The following is a 26,367-nucleotide window of genomic DNA, read 5'->3' as shown; positions in this document are numbered from 1 at the left end:
CAGAAAGGACAAAATCTATTGAGTCAGGTAGGAGACATGGAAGGGAGAAATTTGCAGGCAACATGCAAGTTTAGTGGAGAGAAGGAAAAAAATAGAAATGAGAAATCTTAAGCTTTCTACAGAGAAGAGTGAACTAAAAGTGGTTAGAAAGACAGGTTTAAGAAAGTAAATACAAAAGATAAAAAGTCAGAAATTTGCAGAAACAGTGAATTCAGCTGCCCACCATTGGTTAGAGGAAAACTCTAGTTACTTTTAACTTTTATATTTTATATTTTTCTCAATAGTTTCCATATAATCAACACCTAATTTGATGGCCCACTGTCTGTATCTGAATTGTCCCATAAGGCTAAGGAAAGGGGTGGTGCTGATAATCTTTGGTATCTACCTCCAGTGTGAGGAGGGCTGGGAGACTCAAGTGTCTTAGAGAGAGTTCAGCTCCAGCATTTGGGGCAAATTGGAGTAGTTTCGTTTCTTCTCTTTTGAAGTATTTATTCTACTCACACAATGTTTGCCATCAGGAACTCAATGCTTTTGTGTTGGCCTCTCCTCTTCATCAAGTGTGCCCGATATCTTATTTGATCAGGACCCTGATCTCTGGAGTACAATGTTTTGTTTGGCTGGGAGAAACGAGAGCAACCAAATCATGGATAACAAAACAGATATTTTTATAAAACAGAGCAGAAAGTAAATCAGGTCCCCAGAAACCAAGAAACATTACTTTTTTCCTAGTTCTGTGCAGAGATTTAAATTTTTGACCCAGAATGACTCATTTTTGAAGACTTGGGCACACTGCATATACCATCGGTGGTGTTGGAGGTGCAGAGAGATAGGATTCGGAAGCCTGGAGCTCTCCCAAATACCTTAAGATGCACAGTTCCGAGGGACAGAGGTAACTTGCTGCTCTTATGGGTTGCCAATGGTGGAGCTGATGCAATTCCACCCCCCAGAGGCCAGGTATTGGATATATATGGATATGATGATTAGGGTCATAGGGATAAGTGTGGTTTTTCCTGCTTCTGATAATATATTTAACGGTGAGCAAGAACAAATGAATACTATGTTTTAAAAAAAGCACAGAAACCACCTTTAGGTAGTCAGACAGGAAGTGATTTTTAAAAAAAAAGACCAACTCAACTATTTCAGTCCTCTTCTTTCTGCCATAAAGTGAGCACCTGTTGTTTCTTTGAATTCACTAAATGCTTTAAACTCACTGATGTTTTTATAAAACTTATGATAACATTTAATAGTGCATTTTAAGTGAGAGTAAAGTCTGGTAAGCAGAATACTTGTTTATGACTTTGAGCTACACAAAGTGCATTTGTTTTTTTGAAATATTGTGTCTAGCACCTAAGATGAGAATACTTCGTATTCCTATGTTAAAAAGCTGTTACCATGAACTTGGTCTAAATTCAAGCTCATCATCCATGAATGCACAAGGATGGATGGAATCAAATCAGGGAGCTGAATTGCAGGAATGTGAACTAAGTAAAAGCTGTCATTCTAGAAAGTTGAGTCAAGAAAACCAGGCCCTTAAGAAATATCCTGTGATTGCGGTGGATCTTCTGGTGAATAAATAAGCTACTGCCGCTAAATATGCCTCTACAATATGCTTGACAGTAAAGAGAAGCAACTGGTGATCTTATGAATAAAAACAGCTACTGTCAGAAAAGTTGAGACACCCTGAAAAGTCAGTGTCCTCAGTTCTGCATTATGACATGTAGCAAATAGAAACATATTATGCTAATAATAGTAGTTGGTGTATTAAGTAATTGCTTTATGCAAAGAAGTTTACACTGATTATCCTTAAGACATTCTTGTAAAGTTAGTACTATTAGTAGCCTCATTTTACACGCAAGTTAACTTACATTTAAGGTTTAGATCACATCGTTTTTTCAGCAATAAAGCTGAAATTTGAATTCAAGTATGTTTCATTTCTGGGCCTACACTCTTAACCACTACGCTGGGTTACATATCTAAACACATCTTGATTTTTGATGATTGATAATAATAAATGGATTACTATTGTACTTTGGGATCTTTTGTTGTGTTGTTGTTTAACACATCACTTGCACTTATCCACGTGCGATTACTGGAAGGTGGGCTAAAAGGTTAATTGACTGCAGTCATTTAGTCAATGTTTATGAAAGCAGACTTCCAAGTCCTCTTGACTCTATGTCCCTGGGTCCCTATATTTTGCTCTTTAGCAGGCTTAACCTATGCTTGTAACTTAGAATATTATTTAATATGATGCTCTATTTCTCCCTTTTTTCTTATTGTAATACATGGTATTTCACACTTTTTGACTTAGTTAAACCGAGATATAGTCTCTTTATGCATTAATTTTGCTAGGGCTGTCATAACAAAGTATCACAGGTTGGGTGGCTTAAACAACAAAATTTATTTTCTCATGATTGTGGAGGCTAAAAGTCTGAGAGCAAGGAATCAGCAGGGTTACATTTTTTTCTGAGGCCTTTCTCCTTGGTTTGTAGATGATCATTTTTTTTCCTCTTCTACTTGTCTTCTCATTGTCTTCTCTCTCTACATGTCTATCTCCAAATCTCTTCTTACAAGGATAACATTCAGATTTTTAGACCCCACTCTAATGGTCTCATTTCAACTTGATCACCTTTTTAAAAAGCTAACCTCCCAATACAGCCACATTCTGAGGTACTGGAGACTAGGGATTCAATATATGAATTTTGTGGGGACACAATTTAACCCACTACAGTTTGGAGGACTCAAACTGCTTGCTGATAGTTTAGAATTTTAAAATCATAAACCTCTACTTTACCCTTTCTAACCAAAACAAGTAAAACATATTCAAGTTAAGTGGTTTAAAGATAATACTGACTTTCAAATGGAATGTCAAATTCCTCAAGGGCCATGAAAATGTTACAGAAATTCTTCTTGCCCCTGCCCCACATCCAAATTTTGATTACATTAAAACCCAGACAATTGGCTGTTACTAACTATTCCCATTAGAGCTACTTGAGAGATTTATGAAATGATCTGTTGTTACATCTGAAACAGTTATTATTTCTGCTAATTAATAATTCATTTAAACTATGTAGACAAAATACTAGCCTGTCTTCAGGACCCAGTAGCAAATTACTAAATCAGGCCTGACTCTACCTTAGTATTCCAAAGATGACAACAGCGTTTGTGAACAAATAGTAAAAATGAGTGTCATTTGGTTCTATGTCAGTGACAAAGACCATGACACTTTTCAGAAAGGCCAAGCAAAATCAGTATTTCTGTATGATTCAAAGTATAGTGTGATAAGAGATAGAGAGAAGACTGAGAAAGGAACAGAACATGAAGAGCATTACGTGTCAAAGATCTTGCACTCTAATATCCAAAATAAATTCACAGGTTGCCTATTCTGTTCTACGTACCATTTGAAGCCCTAAATATTCAACAGCTCTCGTGACAGAAATGATTTCTGGTCTCATGGAACTCAGTATCTCACAGGGAAGACACACAATCCCCAATAGGGGGAGGTCATTTGAAGAATTTCATATAGTTAAGTTACATGATCAGATTTTTAACAATTCCCAAGAATCAGATGTCCCAAGTTTAACTTAGTTGAATTTTTAAATTTAATTCAAATTACTTTTTTTTTCTTGGATAGAAAAGTAAAGATGCACGTTAAGCTTCTAACAACATTTTGGAGGTTAGAAAGCTGAACTCAAAATCATCTCTCCCCATTCTTGTGATACCAAAGAAAATGAGGCTGGGCAGCCGAGACACTAAGTATTCCCATTCTATAACCCTGGCTCCTTCCAGGCTATGTTAATTTGGCATTCCAGGGCTAGCAATAAAGCCCTGGGGTGCTTTGTTTACAAACCAAGGCAAAATAACCTACAGAATATTTTCCTATAAAAAGAATAACTTCAAGAGGTTTTAAACTTTTCCTAATAATACTGACTTTTGAAACTGCCTTCAAAGCAGTTTAAAATAATAAAAGAATTCAGGATAATTATTTTAAGATCCCATATTCATTCAGTGGTTCTCAAAATGTGGTCCCCAGACCGCATCAGTATCACCTGGAAACTTGTCAGGAAAGTAAATTTTCAGGTCTTACCCTAAGCTAAATGATCAGAAACTCTGAGGGTAGACACAGCAGTCCAGGTCTGAGCGAGCTCACCATGATATTCTGAGGCTGTTAATGTGCGGAATCACACTTTAAGAATCACTGTATTATTTTGTCACGATTAATATTAATCACTTTGATCATATCATCTTGTCACTAGCCATCCTTAAGTGACTAAGCAGCTTCTTGAAAGCCACCCTCAGAAAATAAATCATTCTTATCAGTGAGGTTATTTAAGAAAGTATGCTGCATGATATCAAGGTAATTGTAACAACAACAAAAAAAGCAGAAACAGCACAATGGGGTTATTTGGAAAGAGAGAATGATTATTTGAATAAATATATACTCATCAGTCTCACAATATGGCAAGGGAAAAGCTGTGGCCATATAGGTCAAATTTAGTATAAGTAAATTTACATTTTGTTTCCTGACTTATTTTCTGCCAACTTTTTCCCACGGTGCGTGTACAAAAAAAAGCTATCAAGCTGGAGAATCCTGAACAACAGGAATCTTATTTTACACTTCATCATTTATCTTAAGAACATTTTCAGTCCAGGTGCAGTGACTCAAGCCTGTAATCCCAGCACTTTAGGAAGCCGAGGCAGACGGATCACTTGAGGTCAGGAGTTCGAGACCAGCCTGGCCAACATAGTGAAACCCCGTCTCTACTAAAAATACAAAAAAATAGCCGAGTGTGGTAGTGCGCGCCTGCAATCCCAGCTACTTGAGAGGCTGAGGCAAGAGAATCGCTCGAACCTGGGAGGTGTAGGTTGCAGTGAGTTGAGTTTGCACGACTGCACTCCAGCCTGGGTGACAGAGCAAGACTCTGTCTCACAAAAACAAAACAAACCAAAACAAACCATTTTCATTTCTATTACTTTATTATAAACCACCATGGCATACATTTACCTATGTAACAAACCTGCACGTCCTGCACATGTACCCCGGAACTTAAAATAAAAGTTTTAAAAAAGAGTACACCAAAAAAAAAATCGCTAATTGGAGAAACCAGTAAGCACAAATTCCTCAAGTACTTCACAAAGTGTAGCATTTTTGCATTGGGAAGCAATTCTACATGGCTGTCCAAAAGAAGCACGCTATTTCTTATAGGCTTTAATAGGTAAACTCTATTAAAATCATTTTTTACTAGTAAAGAATTTCATAATAATTTGGTATTTGTAAAATAGTTACCTTTTTTAAAGAATGAATGACTCTTTTGGAAATGTATTTTTAGGTGCGTTCTTTCAGACCCACAAATTCAGGATGATGGAAAGGAAGACAGTTGTGGTTTTACTAAATAAGTAAATGTGTGGAAGTATTACATAATCAAAGGGGTTCATGTTTCAGTGCAAGTGGCTAGAATCTTAAATAGCTCGAAAGTTCCCTTTCTATTGATTTATATTGAGACAAAAAGCCCTGCTCTATAAACCAGGAAAGAACAAGCATGTAGATGGATAATACAGCTATATTAGCTGCTATGTCAGCAGTTTCCATACTCAGATTAATGCACAAAGAGATTCTCTCTTGACATCTGTTTATGTGCCACAAGCAAGACAAACAAAGGCAATCTACTAAGTAGCATAAATTACACACACATTTCTTGTCTCTTATTACCAAATGGGTTATTGTCACTCTGAAAAAAGGTTAAACATTTTTCTTTAACAGAACAAAAGTCTGGACACCCTCAATAAACATCTCTTGAAATGAAGAACTGTTGTATTTTTATTCTACATTCTTTGAACGTTATTTCAATTATTTATTAAGTACTCCCCGGCATCGAGGTGTCAAGGAAATAATTTCCTGTGAACTCTCACTGACTCTGTTAAATTCTAGTAGATGCTAGAGAGAATATGTTAGCTGTCTTGGAGGAATAACATGCCAGATGCAAAGATTTAATTGTTAAAAAAGATTCAGACCTCTGTCCTCCTCATGCCAATGAAGTGTTCTCATTAGAAAATTAGAAGGGTAGTCTTCCCTCACGTCAGACATGCCTGCTGTTCTACCTTCTCGCACCCTACCAATTAAAAAAATTAAGTAGCCATTGAGAGTAGATTGACAGCTACAGAGCAATTTGGGAAAAGTTTGCTGTCAGGTAAACCTGAAACCGGTTTCTGAGACAGTACATGACTCCTTCCTATCTTAGGAAAGTACAGAAAACCATAGTTAATTTGCAGGAAAATATGTTATCAGTTAGAATGACCTGGCTTTTGTGGCACGTCTACCCTACTTAAACATAGATAAAGTATATAATTTGAGGAAATATTTGACTACAATAAGATGACTAGGAAGAATTTGACCTAGCAAGGAAATCAATTGTGTTACTGTGACTCTGAAACTTCAGCCAGGTAGTGTTGGCTATCTAAGTCTGTATGTTAAAAAAGGTGTGACCTGCATCATGTCAGCAGGAACAAAGGCCTTTTAGATTAGGGATGGCTGCCATAGATGAGAGAGGGGGAGAGTGGCCCTTGAGCCAGGGGTTGTTATTCTTTATGGGAAAAGGGGGTTATAGCCTATTGCCACTGAGATGTCTAATGAATATCTCAAATTCATCCTGTCGATAAGTGAACTTCTCCCTCTCCCCACCATTCACTCGCTCTCATTCCACCTGCAGTCCTCTTTATACCATTTGAAGGCATCTTCATCCTTCCAGCTGCTCAGGGCAAGCACCTTGGAGGCATTTCTGATTCCTCTCTTTCTTTCATCCAATCTCTCAGGATATTCATTTGGTTTAACTTTCAAAATAAATTCAAAGTTCACTGTTATCATCATGGTAGTAGTTACTATCACCTGTTTTAGAAAGCCTAGATCTTCTACCCATACCAACAGACACATAAACACACATTAACAAAAACAAAATGCATTTTTCAAAAACTGAAATCAGATTATGTCATACATCTGTTTTTCCTAAGGTAGGCTTTGTACTGGAGGCTGCCTCTGTTTGGAGTGCCTGACCCTCTGCTCCAGATACTTGCAAGGTGCACTCCCTCAGCTGCTACAAGTCTTTGTTCAAATTTCACTTTCTCAGGGAGGTCTTCTCTGATGCCATTTCAATTCCCTCCTAGCATTCTCAATCTTCTTTGATCTATTTTTTAGTAATGTATACATATTAACATGCCATACAAGTTACTTAGTAATTTTTTTCTATTTCTTCCACTAGAATGCTTGTTTCCAAGTGCTAGTGATTGGGGGCTCCTGTGCTTAGTGATGTAAGTGCCTGGATCAATGACTGGCCTATGTCATTGATTTTATAAATGTCCATAGGATTTTAATAAATGTCAATTGAAAAATAAATACATTTTGTTCTCGTGTCAGTATAGAGGATAATATTCATTATTGGGAATTTGATCTTCAACATAAAATTGAATAAAGAATGCAGTCTAGAACCTAGTGGCTGAAATCATAGTTTTCTCTACTTAAGATAATTATGCCAAATGCACTCATTTAGTTTAATGACTGTATTATTATACTGTGGATTACAGTATAATAATATAATGTATATTATACTATATTATAATGTAGTATTATACTATATAATACTATACTGATCATACTATGTTACAAATCTTAAAATAGAATGTTGAACACACATGCAAACATATAAACAAAAATCTAAGTTTTCATGACAATAATTTTTTAGTTGCTTCCCCATCTAGTTCATGGAACCGTTCATGGAAAGATGAAACTTCAATAGACCCACATAGAATGACCTACATAAGTACTTCAAATATTAAAAAAAAGAAACTGAAGAAAAAGATTACATTAAACCCTTAAGTTTCTACAGCTGCCTAAGATGAGTTTTTAGGCTCATTAGAAGTTTATTAAATGAGTCAATTTTATATTTTCTATAATGCTTTCTTCAAAACTTTTATTGTGTCATATGCTTTTAATCCATAGTATAATAATATAGTTATTAAATTAAATGACTGCATGAGGCATAATTATCTTAAGTAGGGAAAACTATAATTTCAGCCCCTTGGTTCCAGGCTGCATCCTTTATCCAATTTTATGTTGAAGATCAAATTTCCCTTTGCTGTGAGCTAAAGTTCTTGACCTATCCATTTTGTAGCTTTAGAGAACTTGCCAGGACACTATAGGAAAGAGCCACTAAAAAAGAAAGCATATCATTTAAGAGTAGCTGAATTGTGTTGTATTAGATGATTATGATGTTTTTGAGTATCCACCCTGGAAACATTCTCTCTAAAGCTATCTTATTTTCATGAAATGTGCCAACCAGTGATGTAATTAGGCATAAAGAGCAGAGAGCCACAAGAAGACCTTTGTAACACGCTGGAAAAGTTGTAGCAAGGTTAAACCCCAGCCCAGGCATCACTGTAAATCAAGGCACACATTTCGAAGGAAAAGAAACTTGACAATGGAAAAGAGCAGGTGCACATTCCTTTGCCTTTAACAATCTCCCCCTTGTGGCCAGAGTGTGAATAAGCACATGAGCTGTGACCTTGGACATGACTTTCTTTCGAGTTCAATGGCAGTACCTCACCTAAATCGATCATGAGTTCCTCTCTGTAAAGTAAACTTGGTGCTTGTAAAACTTAATTTACCCAATTAGCAAATGTCAATCACAACTTTTGGCAAAAGTGCGTGCCCATCCCACAGCTGACTAGAACTTACTCTTTTAAGAGAATAAGATCTGGATATATACTCCTCCCAGAGCTACCAGACCTGTAAAGTGAAGAGAGCTCCTGTCTCAAAGAAGGTTGTGGGAATTAAATGCAAAGTGCCTAGAACAATGTTGCATGTGTAAATGCATAATAAATACTCACTATTCATCTTTACTGCCAATTTGTGGAAAAGTGTTTTTTTTTTTTTTTTTTTTTCCCAGAAAACCCTTTGGACTAGAGCCTCTAATCAAAAGAACAGAAAGTGTCAGACTAACTAAAATTCCATTACACAATAATGTACATTACAGACAAACCAAGTTCTGATCTAGAAACAAAAAAGTGTTTGTTTTGGGGGTAAAATGCATGAAAATCTCCTATAAATGAAACTTTATTTGGATCAAGTAAAGATGCTGGATGGAACTCAGAAGATTAGGCAAAGTCTGTAATATCAGTTGGTGCTATCAAAACATTATGCATCAGATCATAGAAAAATATATTGCTCTTTTATTTCATTTAAATTTATTAAGCACTAAAAAAGTCATAAATAAATATTCAGACCCATTCAGCAATTTGATTTAAGATTATACTAATTAGAAGGATTTAAATACAAGTCAAGTCTGCTTCATTGTTTGATGAACTAATAAAAATCCATCTGGACTATGGGCATGATAACAAAATTAAAGATACATATCAGCATCGAAATGAGCACCTAGATACCAGAAGATTAATATCTTTCAACTCCTGCTTTGTCGAATTATTCACATCTCTGTAGCCTTTTTATAATTTCTTAGAGCTTTAGAAAGGCTTAACAGTTGAGAATAATACATGTGATAGAATGAAATAATCCAAATGTGTATTTCTTGTTTTATAGACAATGATCTCGCTATGTTCAATTTGCCAAGCTTTTATTGAGAAATGCTCTGCACTAAGTTCTGTGCTAAGGGGGCATTGGTAACACAGAGATGAATAGCATATGGCTCCCATCTCCAAGGAGATGAGAGAGACATGCAAAAAAAATAATTAAAATAGCAAGTGGCATATGCAATTGAAGAAATATTTGCAGGGAGCATAGGCTGTAAAAATGCTGTCTCTGAGTGAGAAAGACAAGGGATATTTAAGCAGAAGAATGATAGTTCCTGGGAAGACTAAGAACATTTTATGAAGACAAAGAAAAAAGAGCTTTGCAGGAAATTGTACAGTAGCAAGAAGCAGTCAGCTACATTGGGAAGTCTTCAAGCAGTTCTGCTTGGCTGATACACAGTTTGATGCTTTTGCCACTGTCACACCTTGGATTTTACATAACTAAAATAAAAACTGTTTTGATTCTTAGTTCTGACATTTCCCAGCATACCTTGTCATTAAGTCCTGTTACTTTATACCCAAAGGGTCTGGATAACTTTACACCAAAAGAAGAACATACAGACACTACTGTTCACATAAAAATGAACCATAAAACACAATGATTACATAATATTCTCCCCAATTTCTTTTATGACATTTAAAATTTGTACAGTAATTTGTCTAATTTCCTTCTGGTAAATACTATGCAAGTTTGATAAATTTTTTGAGCTTCTTTTGCCTAGCTTTCATTCTACATCCACATTGAATTCTACATTGAATCCATTGAATACTGAATGAGTAAAGTGGTTATAGGTAAATGTATAGTGTATTCTGGATGGAAAAAAATAGCTTGCTATTTTTACATAGTATACTTTTGTACCTCACCAAGGCTTTACACCTTTGGAAGAACAAGGGATTAATACTCTGAGTAAAAATATTGACGGCCTCAAGTATATTAAAAGCTGCAGAGACAGAAGGTAATAAATATTGTTAAAATGCTTCATAGTCAGCAGGTAAAAAACTAAGCTGGACATGGAAAATACAAAGAAGCATTTATAAGAGTAAGTGAGACATACCCTGAAATTTCCAAAACTGTATAGAAAAAATCCAGAGACTGGGTCAAAACTATTACTCATGTAAGGAAACAACTAAGGGAATTAACTGTTAATTTAATACCATTTATACTTATATGCAGGAAGTCTTAAATAATTCAAGCCACATATTTTTTTACAGCAACAGGAAAGATGGAAGCAGCAATGAAAATGTATTCCAGGGCTATTATACAAGAAAACCTCAAGAACTTTAGATACCTTTGATCCTCAGAAGAATAGTGTGAGGTGGGTGCCGTTGTCCCTATAATTCCAGTATGAAAAATGAAATATAGACACCTTAAGTACTTTGTCTCTGATCATGCATATAGTAAACAACAGAGCTGGGTTGGGACTAGGACCATCTAATCTCAAAGTCTCTGCTTCTTCTCATAAGATATGAGATAAGATATGGAGGCCCAGCTGTTACCCAGTTTATAGCTTAAAGTGGAGTACTAAGGAATGAGACCACCAGACCCAAAAAACATAATGGGCAAGAACATTCTCAATTTTTCTTGAAGCCTCAAAATTAAAGTTTCCAGATTTAGCAAGTAAAAATACAAATGCCAGTTAAATTTGAATTTCAGATAGGCAATGAATACTTTTTAGTATAGATACATCCCAAACATTTTATGCTAAATATTTTATTTGTGGTATATCTGAAATTCAAATTTAACTGGATGTTCTGTATTTTATCTGGTCAATCATACTCAATACAAGCGATCATGCTACTTCTTGTATTAGTTTGTTTTAAACATGTTAAAATTGACAAAAGTGTTCAGTGTTGACATTCTGACTCAAATGGCTATTTCTTCAAAGCATTAGATAATAGCTATGTTTTCCATGCTGTTTTCACGGAAGCAGCCAGCAAATACACCCAGAATTTTCTGTGAATTGTTGAGTGTAGCTACAAAATAGATCAAATACTGGAAAAAAGGCTTCAGAGAAGTTTTAGTCATCCTGTGTACCTCATCGTAAGCTATTCCAGGGAATCTCTAGCATGTGATTCACTCTGAAAACAAAAACAAGAGAAATAATTGGTGTTTACTGAGGCTAGTGTTTGTCAGCTCATACCTAGCTACCATTTCATTTTATCCCACACTGAAACCCAGCTTCCTCCTAACATGGGTGGACAGAAGATGAGATCATCTTATCTAACAGGCACTATAGCAACAGGAAAACTTGGTGCTTTTGGAATGTGAAATTACTGAGTTTGACATGAAACTAAGAAACTGGGGTTCACATTGACTTCCTAGAGTTTAAGAATGTCTGATCTAATCAAAATGCTAAATTAGATTTCACGCACTCAGCCTCTTTATTTTCTTGAAGATTTTGAGCATGAATAGGCTTAAAGAAGCGTCGAGCCATTGCGGAACCACTGCAACCTCTGCCATGATTGCAATTGCCAGGGTATGTGATTGCACAAGTAAGTAGCATTCTCATCCTGGTCTTTTCCCAAAATTTGTTTTGAATCATGTGTAAGTTCTGTGACCCCTCTATGCAAGCAGAATAGAGGTTGATAGCCTATGGTTTGGAGCCTGACTGTGTGGTATCAAATCCTGACTGTGCTAATGCATATATATACACACACATATATATACACACTATATATATTTTATATATATGTATGTACATATACATTATATACACACATTATACGTATACATACATGTGTATATATGTATATATGTATATGATATTATATATATGTATATAATCAAAGTGTATCATTTTGGTTTTACCTCGCTAGGATTGTTAGGAGGATTGAAAGCATTTAGAAGAGTGCTAGATATATATATAGTAAGTTCTTAATACATGTTACTTATTTTGTTTCTTTAGCAAAACTAGTCCTATTGCATATGATATTTTATAAAGATAAACTTCAATAATTAACCTTGTGACTGGAAACAACATAGAAAACATTCTGGATCTCAATTAATTTCCTAATGGAAAGATGAGGAAATCTCAAAAATGATCCTTAAATAGTGAATGCCAAAATAATCTATGATAATTTACAATTACAATTGCTAGTGATCATTGTAATAAAATATCTTTGAAGGATGCCTCAGATGTAAAAAAAAATATATTAAGAGTTACTTTGGGAAATTGGGTTATAGATAATAAAGTTAACTTCTGCCACTCACTGAGGATGTTTCTATCTACATCCTCTAGTATCTAATCATTCGTTAGTGTATTATCACTCTTGAGAGCTCAGATACATATAGAATGCATTATATAGTAAAATCTCTAAAATTGTAACAAGAGAAACCAAAGGATCCAAGAGGCATAGTGCTTTGTTCAAGTTCAGTCAGCAAATTGGTGACTATAGCAGCATCACCCAAGATGGCCCCCAAGGGTCCCTGTCTCCTGGTAATCATGTCCTTATATAAATTTTTCCTGTTGCATATGGGCTGGACTTAGTAATTTGCTTCTAATAAATGTAATAAGTGGAAGCACTAGTATGATTTTTTTCTCTATATCCCTTTCCTACTTTGTTGGACGCCAGCTGCCAAGTCAGGAACAGCCAAAAGAAGAGGCCCAATTGGCAAGGAAATGTAGTCTCCATCTCCTGCCGACAGCCACGGGAGTGAGTGAGTTTGAAAACAGACCCCCTATCCCCAGTCAAGTCTTCAGATGAGTGGTGTCCCAGGCAACACGTTTATTATAAGCTCAGGGGAAACTCAGAATCATCCAGCTATGCTGCTCCCAGATTCCTGGCCTTCAGAAACTGTGTGAGATAAAAAATTTTTGTTGTTTTAAAATGTTAATATTCAGGTAAATTTGTTATGCATCAACAGAGTAATAATGATATGAAGGCAGAGCTGTTATCAGAGGCTCATGTTCTTGACAGAAATTTCTTGAGTAAAGGGTGGAATCACTATTGTTTGTTTTCAGGTTTTAACAACACACTTGAATGATATAAAGAAAGTTAAAATTATTAGTTAAAATAGTTCAATTATTAGCTCAAAGTTGAAATTATCATTTTTAATAGGCCATTACTCAGTCACAGGGATGGAAAGCACTGATGGCACTCTGCATTTACCAAACCACTTTGGCCACAGTTAGCATTTCTGGCTATTTACTGAGGCTCCACCTAATCAGGGCAGATCTTATATCCACCTCTCCTGTTGGGGTGAATAAAAACTTCTTACAATCCCTGCAGTTGATAACAACTTTGCAAACAACATTCACAGGTGTATTGGATTCTTTATATTGTGACAACAGAACCTCAGACTGAGTACTTAAAAGAGATTCTATTTTTCAGACAAAACCTATTTACCTAGCAATCTTTTCAAGTAGATCAGTGTTGTAATCATGGCTTGCCACATGAGGAAGCATGCTAAACAGTCCCTCCTTGTTCATTAAAAATATCAGGCTTAGACAAGCATAAAAATGAAGGTAACCATGAATCCATGCCAAAGTCCAAGAGGCAATATGTCATCACTGGTGAACAGGTGGAGAAAACCTCCTACGAGTTGATTTTCATGAGATTTCACAAACTTCAAGCCACAGCCAAAGCTGGCCGTGACTTCCTAGACGGAGAAAAGAGAGCGAATACCAGCACAAGGTTGTCAAGGGAAGGGGACAATTCTGATGACAGCCTGGCATCCACATTCAAATAGTTTCCCAGGTATCTCCCATTTGTATTCCCTTTGGGATCCATAACAGAGGGGACCTGAATAAAACATGAAACAATGTTGTGTCACTAAAAACTGTCAGATATTGGGAGCACTGCCTGGAATTCATTTAGCAGAGTGGAGTACTAACAAAAATTAACCTGTGAATTGTGACATGTTGGGGATGCCTCCAGGAGGGGTACAGTGGCACTTATACCAGAGAAGAGGATACACTAGCACAACAAAATGTGGTGGAGATACCCTTTGGAGTATTTCAGTGTCCAGAGAGCAGTGTAATCCCCCAGAAATGGCTTGTTTTGTAAGCAAATGTAAAGCAACCTCTGGATACTCCCAGGAACATTTTGGAGGTGGAGCCTTTCCAAAGTAGAGACAAGGGCCAATGGAATCTGAGTAATTAAAATTGCCATGACTATAGAAGTGTTTCCATGCCCATGAGGCCTGGGAAGAATCAGGTTTCATGTATATGCATATTTTAAACAGAAAGCCGAGAAAGGAAGAAAGAAGAAAGGCAGTTTCTAAGAATTAGGATAGATAGATTACGTCCTTGCAACAGGTATAAGGACTTCTAAGGGAGATATACTGCAACTACAAAGACACAAGGCTTAGTAACTTCATATTATAATCTAATATATAAAGAGCATATAGTATACCATCTTAGTATACAGAGATCCTGCATTATATTTGATTTCTATTGGTGTTTTAACAAATTACAACAAACTTAGCTGCTTAAAACAACAAAAAATCATTAAATTACAGTTCTGGAGATCAGAAGTCCAAAATCAGTGTCAGTGGGTGAAAATCAAGGTGTTGGCAGGCCTGCATGCCTTATGTAGACCCTAGGGGAGAGTCCTATCTCTTGCCTTCTGTAGCTTCTGGACCCTGACTATGTTCCCTGGCTCACAGACCCTCCTCAATCTTAAAAACCAGCTGGGTAGCATCTTCTCTTTTCTTTGACCTCTACTTCTGTGTTTACATTGTCTCTCTCCAATTTTGATCCTCCTGTCTCCCTCTTATAAGGATGCTTGTGATTATAATACATTGGCTGACCCAGATAATTCTGAATAATCTTCCTATCTCAAGATCATTAATTATATCTGCAAATTCTCTTTTACCATGTAAGACAACATATTCACACATTCTGAGGATTAGGACTTAAACACTGTTGGAATGGGGAGTGTATTAGTCTGTTTTCACGTTGCTGATAAAGACATAACCAAGACTGCACAATTTACAGAAGAAAATGGTTTAATGGACTTACAGTTCCACATGGCTGGGGAAGCCTCACAATCATGACAGAAGGCAAGGAGGACCAAGTCACATCTGACATGGATGGCAGCAAGCAAAGAGAGCTTGTGCAGAGAAACTCTCCCTAATAAAACATCAGATCTTGTGAGACTTATTCACTATCACGAGAACAGCGTGGGAAAGACCTGCCCCCATGATTCAATTACCTCCCACTGGGTTCCTCCCACAACATGTGGGGATTCAAGATGAGATTTGGATGGGGACACAGCCAAACCGTATCAGGGACGTTGTTTATTCAGCTACCACATGCATATACAGGAGCCATGAATTTATACCCCATAACAAATTATTTCCTCTTCCATTTTTTCCTCATCCCCAGTGTGTAAATTTTCTTGTTCATTGCTTTATTTTCTTTTGGTTTAAATACTCGGAATTTCAAGTTAAAGCCCCCTTTAAAAATCCCACCTCTGATTTAATTTTTAGATCAGTGATTTATTAGATAGGGATTTATTTGTTTTTACTGGTATACAATAAAGGATATTATTACTGAATCATGAAATGCTGTAAGATCCATCTATTTCAACTGAAGGAGTACACAGCTATGTGACGCCTGCTGATAAACCAAGGTTTTACAATTTTCATGATGGCTCTTTCCTTCCACTGTGGTTTCCCTGTATCATTTCTTTCTGAATATAATAACATCATCACCATTAATTATCATTACACCTCATCTACCAGCTTGTGATTATTTTTCCTTCTTCAATTCTGATTTCTCATATTTTTTTCTGCAACAGTGAACAAGCTTAAATTAACCTTCCTATTTACTATATGTTTACATTTTGAAACATTCTTCATTTTACAAAGCCTCTTTTTTTTTTTTTTTTTTTTTTAAACCCTGCTTTCTTGGGGACATATATAAAACTAAAGAACTTCAAAATTGTCAAATTTCTGCTGTGCAAATCTCATTCTAGCACTACAACTTCTGTTCAAACAAATCACAAGTGTTTCTATCCTCCACATCCCAAAAGAGCTAGACAAAAGAAATCCTCTGTTTAGTAACCTGGCCTTGTTTCATGAGCTTTTTTCAAAGGACCACATCCTAATCTGCTAACACTAAGGTAACTACATAACGTTACAGTGGATGGAAATCTGTCCAATTACACATTTTCACAGGCCTGCTATTAAGTTTCAAATAATTGCTCAATTCTTGCATAACACGAGCTATTAACATAGCTTATCACGTAGCATGCCAGTATTGAATTTCCATCTAAGGGGTTATTTAATAATGGCATTGAAATAAAAAAATGAAATCTCTAGACCCTGAGCAATATCACTGCTTTTACATGCTCTGCAGTCTGTAATAGGCTATTAGATAATAGATAGTAATGTATTCTGGAGGAACAGGTCCATTGACAATGAATAAAGGGCATGATTCTATTCTTGCTTCACAAAGAATGATGTCTGTATCTTTTGTAAAAGAATTATTGTCTTCAAAAGCTTTCAGACTTATATCATTTTGCAGCTGGCATATACCTCCAGTTCTGGACATCTTAAGAGAGCCAGAAACATTCTAGAATATATACAAAAATATCTCGGAACATGGATGTTTTGAAATGTTAAAATCATGAAGAATTGTAAGTTAATATTATTAACATCTTACATATCTAATGAAGAATAAGGAAGAACGGAACTATTTCTTGAATTTCAGTTACAAGATTTAGAGTATATAATTTTAAAACATATTTCCTACTAATAAAGCAAATATTCACAGTACAAATGTTTTAAATTTTTAATGTTTTATATCTATATCTATATATAGATATAGATATATATGTTTTTGTGTATGTCTCTAAGTTACTCAAATATTTAATACCAGGACAATTTCTGTAGAAATATTAATACATTTGTACTATGTTTTAAATGCTCAAAAATAAATACATTAATAATTCTCAAAGAAGTTCACTCTGATTTTTCTGTGATTAGTCAAACACTCGAGGGCAGTGCGTATGGAATTATTAACACCTCCAAGAGCCAGAGCTATCAGAACCTAAGCCAAGCACACTCCATTTCTGTGCCTCACTCACCCTGTAGCTCTTTACCATAAGAGGCAATTTGAAAAAAGACACTTTGCTTTTGTTTAAATATCCTAATGTACTCTCAAGTTACTATGGTGATACCCCTGGGACTTGTAAGGATCTAAAAGTGGCATGAGCTTCCTGTGTATGTTCATCATTTAAAATGCTTATCTGATAAAAGACAAGTCATTAAACATATTCGAAAATTTAAGAATTTAAAGTATTGAGTTAAAAGAAAAAAAAAAAAAAACAGTAAAGAAACTTTCCATGCCCTTTACAGATATCAAAGAGATTTTGAGTGTGATACTCCCCTTTCATTTGCAAAAATCATTTGAATGCTAAATATTGAATCTCACTACAGCTTAGCCATGTCTTTTAGTTTACGCTAGTATAGGACAAACTGCCTTTGACATTTTGAAGCAACATAATGAGTATTGTCAGTTCATGTTTTTTAACAGATTTTGAAGACGAAACAAAGAAACTAAAAGATAAAAGAACTATTTTGATTATTTGGAGACAGACCATTGTGGCCATCAGAACATTGTCCACTAGTTTGAGAATTAACCTCATTAAAAAACAAAGATATATTGCAGCAATTGTTTTAAAACAAAAGAGAGGTCTCTTTTATTAAAACATCACACAGGCTACAAAATCAGAAAACTGATTGACCAAGAAGAGAGGATCTGTCTGAATTTTAAAAAGAAAATTAAGCACAGGATCACGGTTTGCCCATCTATCACAGCAAAAGTTATTTTAGCAAAATAATGAAGACAATGACCTTGTTTCCATGCAAAACCTGGATTGGGTTACTTTGCAAATTCAGTCAGCTCCATTAACAGCAACAACTTCAAAAAGTGTGAAAATATATTCAGTGAGCTTCTTGAAGTTGGCTTATCTATCTTATACATAAATGGTGTATTTGGTTTGGAAGTATCACACATATTATGGATGCAAGGACAGAGTAAAAGCAGTTTTCAAAGAAAGTTAGAAATAAAGATCGATGTGTTCTCTCACAGTTTTAGCCTAGAGCTGAGATGTCCTAAAGATTCTATGATACAGAATTTGTTTCAAGGTATTCTATTTGTATGAAAGATGAGGAAATATTAACATCCTTTTCTGTTTTGGGGGGGTGGTACCTAAATAAAATGTATTAATATCACAATCAGGAAACTCACTGGGAAGGTTCATTTCAAGTATAGAGAACTAACTTTGAATATATGTACATGTATTTATATGTCACTCATCACTTGATATATCACATGCATTCATAATAGAAAACTTTTATTAACTTTATTCACAGAGGTGAGATTTTTAATTGTTGTTTTTTAATACAGTGAGACAGTTGTATCCCTCTGCTGTTAGAGGTGGCAGTTGGCACAGACCTAATTCTGGGTGCTCATTCCAGCATAGTACAACTCGTTTCATTATGTGGGAAAAAGTTATTTTGCCTCTCTAGGTTTTAATTTTTTTTCTGTGTGAAACAAGTTTAGCAGCGTGTTTCTTAAAAAAAAAAAAATCGGAATTTTCTGTTTGTTTATGAAATTCGCGGCCAATAACCACTGTGAACATCTATTACATAAGTTGATATCCCTAGAGGGTTTTGTTTGGCTGTTTAACTAAAGAAAGAAAGATGCTGTTTGTTTTTGGTTTTGCTGTATTTCACCCCACCCCACAGAGGGGCAGCAGAAGGGAGAGGAAGGAAAGCTGAGTTTCCCCTCATCCTCACCACCTTCCTCTGTCTTACTTTACCAGGTTTGTGTGACTAATTTGAAGCTCTAAAGAAATTAGAAGTAAATATCTAGCAGCTGAATAAGATCTGTTCATAAAATGCTGGGAGAATCTACTTCCCTTAGGATGTGCCACTTGAGGGCTCTTCTATGGTGAGAGAGAGATTTCACCATCTTAACAGCAGTACCCCAACATGAGCTTCACCCTCAAAAACACACTCATACCTTCCACTGCAGACCTCACTACATCAGGAGCAGGCAGGCATGGAGAGACAGCCATGCCACATGGAAGAACATTCCTTGAAAAATGCCTGAAGAATGATGTCCTGCTGCAGAACAGAGAAGAACACATGTGGCCTGCGATGTATTTTTATGGGGTGCTCCAAGATAATCAGTTGTTAAGGGATGAACAAGAATGGACTAAGGTCTTGCATCAGGAGATAGGGAGCTAATAGCCATTTTTTTTTTATTACTTTAATGAAATCTCATTTGTACCCAGAGATTAGTGCAACTTGCATACAATACAGATTATAATGTTATTCTCAATTGGCCACACAGACAGGTTTTGGAATACCTAAACAATGCCCTAAAACTGTCAGAACGGAGGAAATCTAATCTATAGAAAGTGCCAGAGTGCAGGGAAAATTCATGCTCTTAAGAGTTTATTATCTAGTATGTGTAATGAAAAAAAGAGTCTTGGAGAGGAGCATGGAGACCTGAGCTATGGCTTTGAGTCTGTCATTGTGTGAAATTAGAGCTGTCCCTTCCTCTCTGTAGGCCTCTTCCCAAATAGTCCAAGACCTTAGTTTCCTTCTATGTTAAGTGAGGAGCTGAGCTCAATGAAAGGAAGGTACTCTTATTGCTCTAATTGTATTCTTGTAGTTGGATAGACAAAATCTTATAGAATAGAAAAGAATCTGATAGAATAGACAGAAAATAATAACCAACAATGCAAAGCTGTATATGATGAAATGTTAAATTGTGTGCTGAGGACCAAGAGTATTTATAAAAGTTCAAATTAGCTTACCAAGTTGAGAGTTCTTTGAGGGCAGGGACAATGTCAAAGTTATCTTTCAATCATTGGTAGTTAACACTGCCTAGTACACAGAATCTATTTAATTAGACTATTTTAATAATTCCAGTGAATAAATGACATTAAGATGCATGCAAAATTATTTGTGTTTTACCAAATACATCGAAAAGCCTAAACTCAATAAAAACAAGATTAGTTGAAGATTTTTTTCTTTAAGAATGTTGAATATAGGCCCCAAGTCTCTTCTGACTTGTAGGGTTTCATCTGAGAGGTCTGTTTGTTAGCCTGGTAGGATTCCCTACGTAGGTGACCTGCTCTTTCTTTCTAGCTGCATTTTACATTCTTTTTTTCATTTAAACATTAGAAAATTTGATGATTAGGTGTCTTAGGGATGATCTTCTTGTGTAGAATCTTGTAGCAGTTCTCTGTATTTCCTGAATTTGATTGCTGGTCTCTCTCAAGCTTGGGGAAGTTGTCACGGATGTTATCTCAAAATACGTTTTCCAAGTTGTTTGCTTTCTCACTCTCTCTTTCAGGGATGCCAGTGATTTATAGATTTGGCTTCTTTACATAATCCCATTAATATGGCATGGCAATCTCATGTCGAATTGTCATCTTCACTTGTCAAGGGAGGGGCCTGGTAAGAGGTGATTGAATCCTGGCTGGACATCCCCCTTGCTGTTCTCATGATGGTGGGTGAGTTCTCATGAGATTTAATTGTTTGAAAGTGTGTGTCCCTTCCCCTTTCACTCTCTGTCTCTCTTGTCACCATGTGAAGAAGGTCCTTGCTTACTCTTTGTATACTGCCATGATTGTAACTTTCCTAAGGCCTCTGTGAGTCAGTTAAACTTATTTTTTTCATAAATTGTTCAGTCACAGGCGGTTCTTTATAGCAGTATGAAAATGACTAATACAGAAAATTGGTACCAGGAAATATGGGGCATTGTTATCAAGATGCCTGAATATGTGGAAGCAGCTTTGGAACTGGGTAATGGGTGGAGGTTGGAACACTTTGCAGAGCTCAGAAGTTGACAGGAAGATATGGGAAAGTTTGGAACCTCCTAGAAACTTGTTGAATGGTTTTGGGCAAAATGCTGATAGTGGTATGAAAAATGACATCCAGGCTGAGGTGATCTCAGATGGAGATGAGGAACTTATTGGGAACTGGAGTAAGGTCAGTTTTGCTATGCTTTAGCAAAGGGACTGGAAGTATTCTGCCCCTCTTCTAGACATCTGTGGAACTTTGAAATTGAGAGAGATGATTTAGGGTATCTAGAAGAAGAAATTTCTAAGCAGCAAAGCATTCAATATTTGGCCTGGCTGTTCCTATCAGTGTATAGTCATTAGAATTCACAAAGAAATAGTCTGAAATTAGAATTTATGTTTAAAAGAGAAGCAGAGCATAAAAGTTTGGAAAATTTTCAATCTGACCATGTGGTAGAAAAGAAAAACCCATTTTCTGGGGGGAAATTCAAGCCAGCTGTAGAAATGTGTATAAGTAAAAATAAGCCAAATATTAATAGCCATGACGATGGGAAAAATGTCTTCAGAGCATGTGAGAGAACTTCCTGGCCGGCCCTTCCATCACAAGCCTAGAAGCTCAGGAGGAAAAATTGGTTTCATGGGCCAGGCTCAGGGCCCCTGGGGCTCTTTGCAGCCTTGGGACATGACACCCTGTGTCTCAGATGTTCCAGCTTCAGCCATGGCTAGAAGTGGCCAAGGTACACCTAGGGCCATTGCTTTAGAGGGTGTGTGCCCTATGGATTGGTGGCTTTCATGTGGTGTTGGGCTTTTGGGTATGCAGAAGGCAAGAGTTGAGGTTTGAAAGCCTCTATCTAGATTTCAGAGGATGTATGGAAATGCCTGGATGCCAGGCAGAAGTCTGCTGCAGGAGAGGAGCCCTCATGGAGAACTTTTACTAGGGCAGAGCAGAGGGGAAATGTGGGGTTGGAGCTCTAGCACAGAGTCCCCATGGGAAAGCTGTGAGAAAAGGGCCACTGTCCTCCAGACCCCACAATGGTAAATCCACCAACACCTCACACTGTGTGCCTGGAAAAGCTGCAGGCACTCAATGCCAGCCACTGAAAGCAGCCATGAGGGCTGTACCCTGCAAAGCCAAAGACACAGAGTTGCCCAAGGTTTGGGAGCCCACCCCTTGCATCAGCGTGCCCCCAATATGAGACATAGAGACAAAAGTGCTTATTTCAGAGCTTTAAATTTTAATGACTGCCCTGCTAATTTTCAGACTTTCATGGAGCCTATAGTGCCTTTGTTTTGACCAATCTCTCCCCTTTGGAGTGAGAACATTTATCCAATGCAGGTAACCCCATTGTATATTGGAAGTAACTAACTCGTTTTTTATTTTACAGGCTTATAGGCAGAAGGGACTTGCCTTGTCCCTTGAGACTAATTTAGACTTGGACTTTTGAGTTAATGCTGGAATGAGTTAAGACTTTAGGGGACTGTTGGGAAGGCATGATAGCATTTTGAAATTTGAGAAAGACATAAAATTTTGGAAGTGCAGGGGCAGTATAATATGGTCTGGCTCCATTTCCCCACCCAAATCTCATCTTGAATTGTATTCCCCATGTTGCAAGGGAAGGGCTTGGTGGGAGGTAATTGAATCAGGGTGGTTGGTGGACTTTCCCCTTGCTGTTCTCATGATAGAGAATGAGTTCTCAGAAGGCATGGTTGTTTGAAAGTGTGTGCACTTCCCTTTTTGCTTTTTCTCTCCTGCTCCACCATGGGAAAATATACTTTGCTTCCCCTTTGCCTTCCTCCATGACTGTGAGTTTCCCCAGTCATGTAGAACTGTGAGTCAATTAAACCTCTTTTCATAAGTTACCCAGTCTCTGGTAGTTCCTTATAGCACTGTGAGACTGATGAATACACCCACATTATTTGGAGGTTTTTTTCCTTCCTTTTTATTATTTTTTCTTTGTTTTTGTCTTACTGTCTTATTTGAGAGAGTCTTTCCTCAACTTGGCTTATTCTGCTGTTAATACTTGTGATTCCATTGTGAAATTCTTGCATTGTGTTATTCAGCTCTGTTAGACCTGTTAGCTTCTATTTTACACAAACTATTTAGTCCCTCTGCCATTCTTAATAGAACTAGAAAAGGCTATTTTAAAATTCATATGGTACCCAAAAATAGCTTGAATAGCTAACAATGCAATCCTAACCAAAAAGAATAAAGCTGGAGGGATCACATTACTTGACTTCAAACTATATTACATGTCTATAGTAACCAAAACAAGATGGTACTGGTACAAAAACAGGTACATAGACCAGTGGAACAGAATAGAGAGCCCAGAAATAAGGCTACACACCTACAACCATATGATCTTCAACAAAGCTGGCAAAAACAAGCAATGGGAGAATGAATCCTTATTTAATAAATTGTACTGGGATAACTGGCTAGCCATATGCAGAAGATTAAAGCTGGACCTTCCTTATACCTTATAAAAAATTAAGATAGGCTAAAGATTTAAATGTGAAACTCAAAACTATATAAAAACCCTGGAAGACAACCTAGGCAAGACCATCCTGCACATAGATATGGGCAAAGATTTCATGAAAAAGATACCAAAAACAATCACAAAAAAGCTAAAATTGACAATTGGGACATAATTAAACTTAAGAGCTTCTGCACAGCAAAAAGAAACTACCAACAGGGTAAACAGACAACCTACACAGAGGGAGAAATATTTTGCAAACTATGCATCTGACAAAGGCCTGATATATAGCACCTATAAGAAACTTAAACCAATGTAGAAGTGTAGAGGACTTCGTGCTCGCAAACAGGGCGTTCCTGCTAAGTCCTGCTCTTGCAAACGAAGCAGGGCGTTCCTTCCCTGCAAACAGGGAGGACAAAGGAGCCAGCTGCTAACAGCAGACCCTGGGGGCTTGTTTATGTGTAAACATCTTGAAAATCCAGAAAGTCAGGGAAAGGTCAGAAAAACAACAATGTGTCTTGTGACTTGGCAACATTCCACAAATGACTGTATAAAATAAAGCAGAGCGTACCATTCGAGGTGGCTGCCATGTTTGTCTTGTCTTGTGTTGTCTTGTGTGTTCATTCCTTTGTTTAGGAAACATGCAGACCCCAACATAGAAGAGAAAAACAACCCCATTGAAATGTGGACAAAACATAAACAGACACTTTTTAACAGTAGACATATATGCAGCCAACAAGCACATGAAAAAAAGCTCAATATCAGTGGTTACTAGAGAAACACAAATCAAATCCACGATGAGGCACCATCTCACACTTCTCAGATGGCTATTACTAAAAAGTCAAAAAATAACTGATGCTGGAGATGTTGTGGAGAAAAGGGAACACTTATACACTTTTGGCTGGAGTGTAAATTAGTTCAACCATTGTGGAAAGCATTGTGGCGATTTCTCAAAGAGCTAAAAGCAGAACTACCATTTGACCCAGGAATCCCATTACTGGATATATGCCCAGAGGAATATAAATCATTCTACTATGAAGACACATGCATGTGAATGTTCATTGCAGTCCTATTCACAATAGCAAATATATGGAAACAATCTAAAAGCCCATGAATAACAGATTGGATGAAGAAAATATGGTACATATACACCAGGGAACACTATGCATCCATTAAAAATTGAGATCATATTTTTTTGTGGAAACAAGGATGGAGCTAGAAGCCACTATACTTAGGAAACTAATGCAGGAATAGAAAACCAAATACTGCATGTTCTTATTTATAAGTGGAAGCTAATTGATGAGAACTTATTGTGTTAGACCATTTTCATACTATGGATAAAGACAAACCTGAGACTGGGCAATTTACAAAAGAAAGTCTCTAGAAAGTTCCAAACATTCCCACATTTTCCTATCTTCTGAGCCCTCCAAACTGTTCCAACTCCCACCTGTTACCAAGTTCCAAAGTCATTTCCACATTTTTGGGTATCTTTTTAGCAGTGCCCCACTCTACTGGTACCAATTTACTATATTAGTCCATTGCTGCAGATAAAGACTTACCTGAGACTGGGCAATTTACAGAAGAAAGAGGTTTAATTGGACTTACAGTTCCATGTGGCTGGGGAAGCTTCATAATCATGGCAGAAGACAAGGAGAAGCAAATCATATCTTACATGGATGGCATCAAGCAAAGAAAGAGCTTGTGCAGGAAAATTCCCCCTTAAACTAACCATCAGATCTCATGAGACTTACTATCATTAGAACAGCATGGGAAAGACCTGCCCGCATGATTCACTTACCTCCCACTGGGCCCCTCCCACAACAAGTGGAAATTCAAGATAAGATTTGGGTGGGGACACAGTAAAACTGTATCACTTGTGAACACAAAGAAGAAAACAATAGACACTGGAGTCTTTTTCAGAGTAGAGGGTGGGAAGAAGGAAATAAATATAAAAGAAAACTATTGCATACTAAGCCTCACACCTGGGTGATGTAATCTGTACAGCAAAGCCCTATGACACAAATTTACATATGTAACAAACCTTCACATGTACCCCTGAAACTAAAATAAAAGTAAAAAATAAAACCCAAGAAACATACATTAAGCACTTAACATATTCTAGGCACTGGGCTAAGTATTTTTATGTAAGCTTAATGTTCACAGATTCCCCCTAAATTAGGTACTGTTGTTAATTCCTTTTAAATAAATGAGACAACTGAGACTAGAAAAAGAATCAAAACCATGCCTTAATATGAAGACAATGATCTTTACACGTGTCTTGTTTTCTCATCCATGATGATGACTTTCACTCGATTTACACATACTTCCTACTACTGAATTGAATTCATGTACTCTGGATAAATTTCTCAACCATTCTCCATTGTAAATATTTCCCCTCAATGTAGCTCCTAGATTTAATCTATAACTGCATGGAGGCAGTTTACCACATTACATGTAAACCCATATACACATGTAGTCCTAACCCTTGAACACGAACTTGATAAGAAAGTATGACTAAATAAGAAAAAACAGTGTTTACTCATTTTCATGTTTC

General features: G+C 36.7%; 2 long non-coding RNA genes across 5 annotated transcripts in view; one reads left to right on the top strand and one right to left on the bottom strand.

Moving 5' to 3' along the window:
- LOC105477570 (uncharacterized) overlaps window positions 1-13,231 on the top strand; it is a 140,868-nt gene extending 127,637 nt beyond the window's left edge. Inside the window, exons 2-4 of the long non-coding RNA XR_003017036.2 lie at window positions 10,786-10,889; window positions 11,970-12,066; window positions 13,147-13,231. This is a non-coding gene — a long non-coding RNA (uncharacterized lncRNA). The remainder of the gene's footprint in view (window positions 1-10,785; window positions 10,890-11,969; window positions 12,067-13,146) is intronic.
- LOC105477567 (uncharacterized) overlaps window positions 1-26,367 on the bottom strand; it is a 577,843-nt gene that overhangs the window by 247,981 nt on the left and 303,495 nt on the right. The gene's annotated exons all lie outside the window — the stretch shown is intronic.

The sequence above is a fragment of the Macaca nemestrina genome, chromosome 2 (genome assembly GCF_043159975.1).
Source record: "Macaca nemestrina isolate mMacNem1 chromosome 2, mMacNem.hap1, whole genome shotgun sequence".
Taxonomy (NCBI): domain Eukaryota; kingdom Metazoa; phylum Chordata; class Mammalia; order Primates; family Cercopithecidae; genus Macaca; species Macaca nemestrina.
Note: the sequence above shows the minus strand (reverse complement) of the source record. Positions and strands in the feature narration are given on the sequence as shown.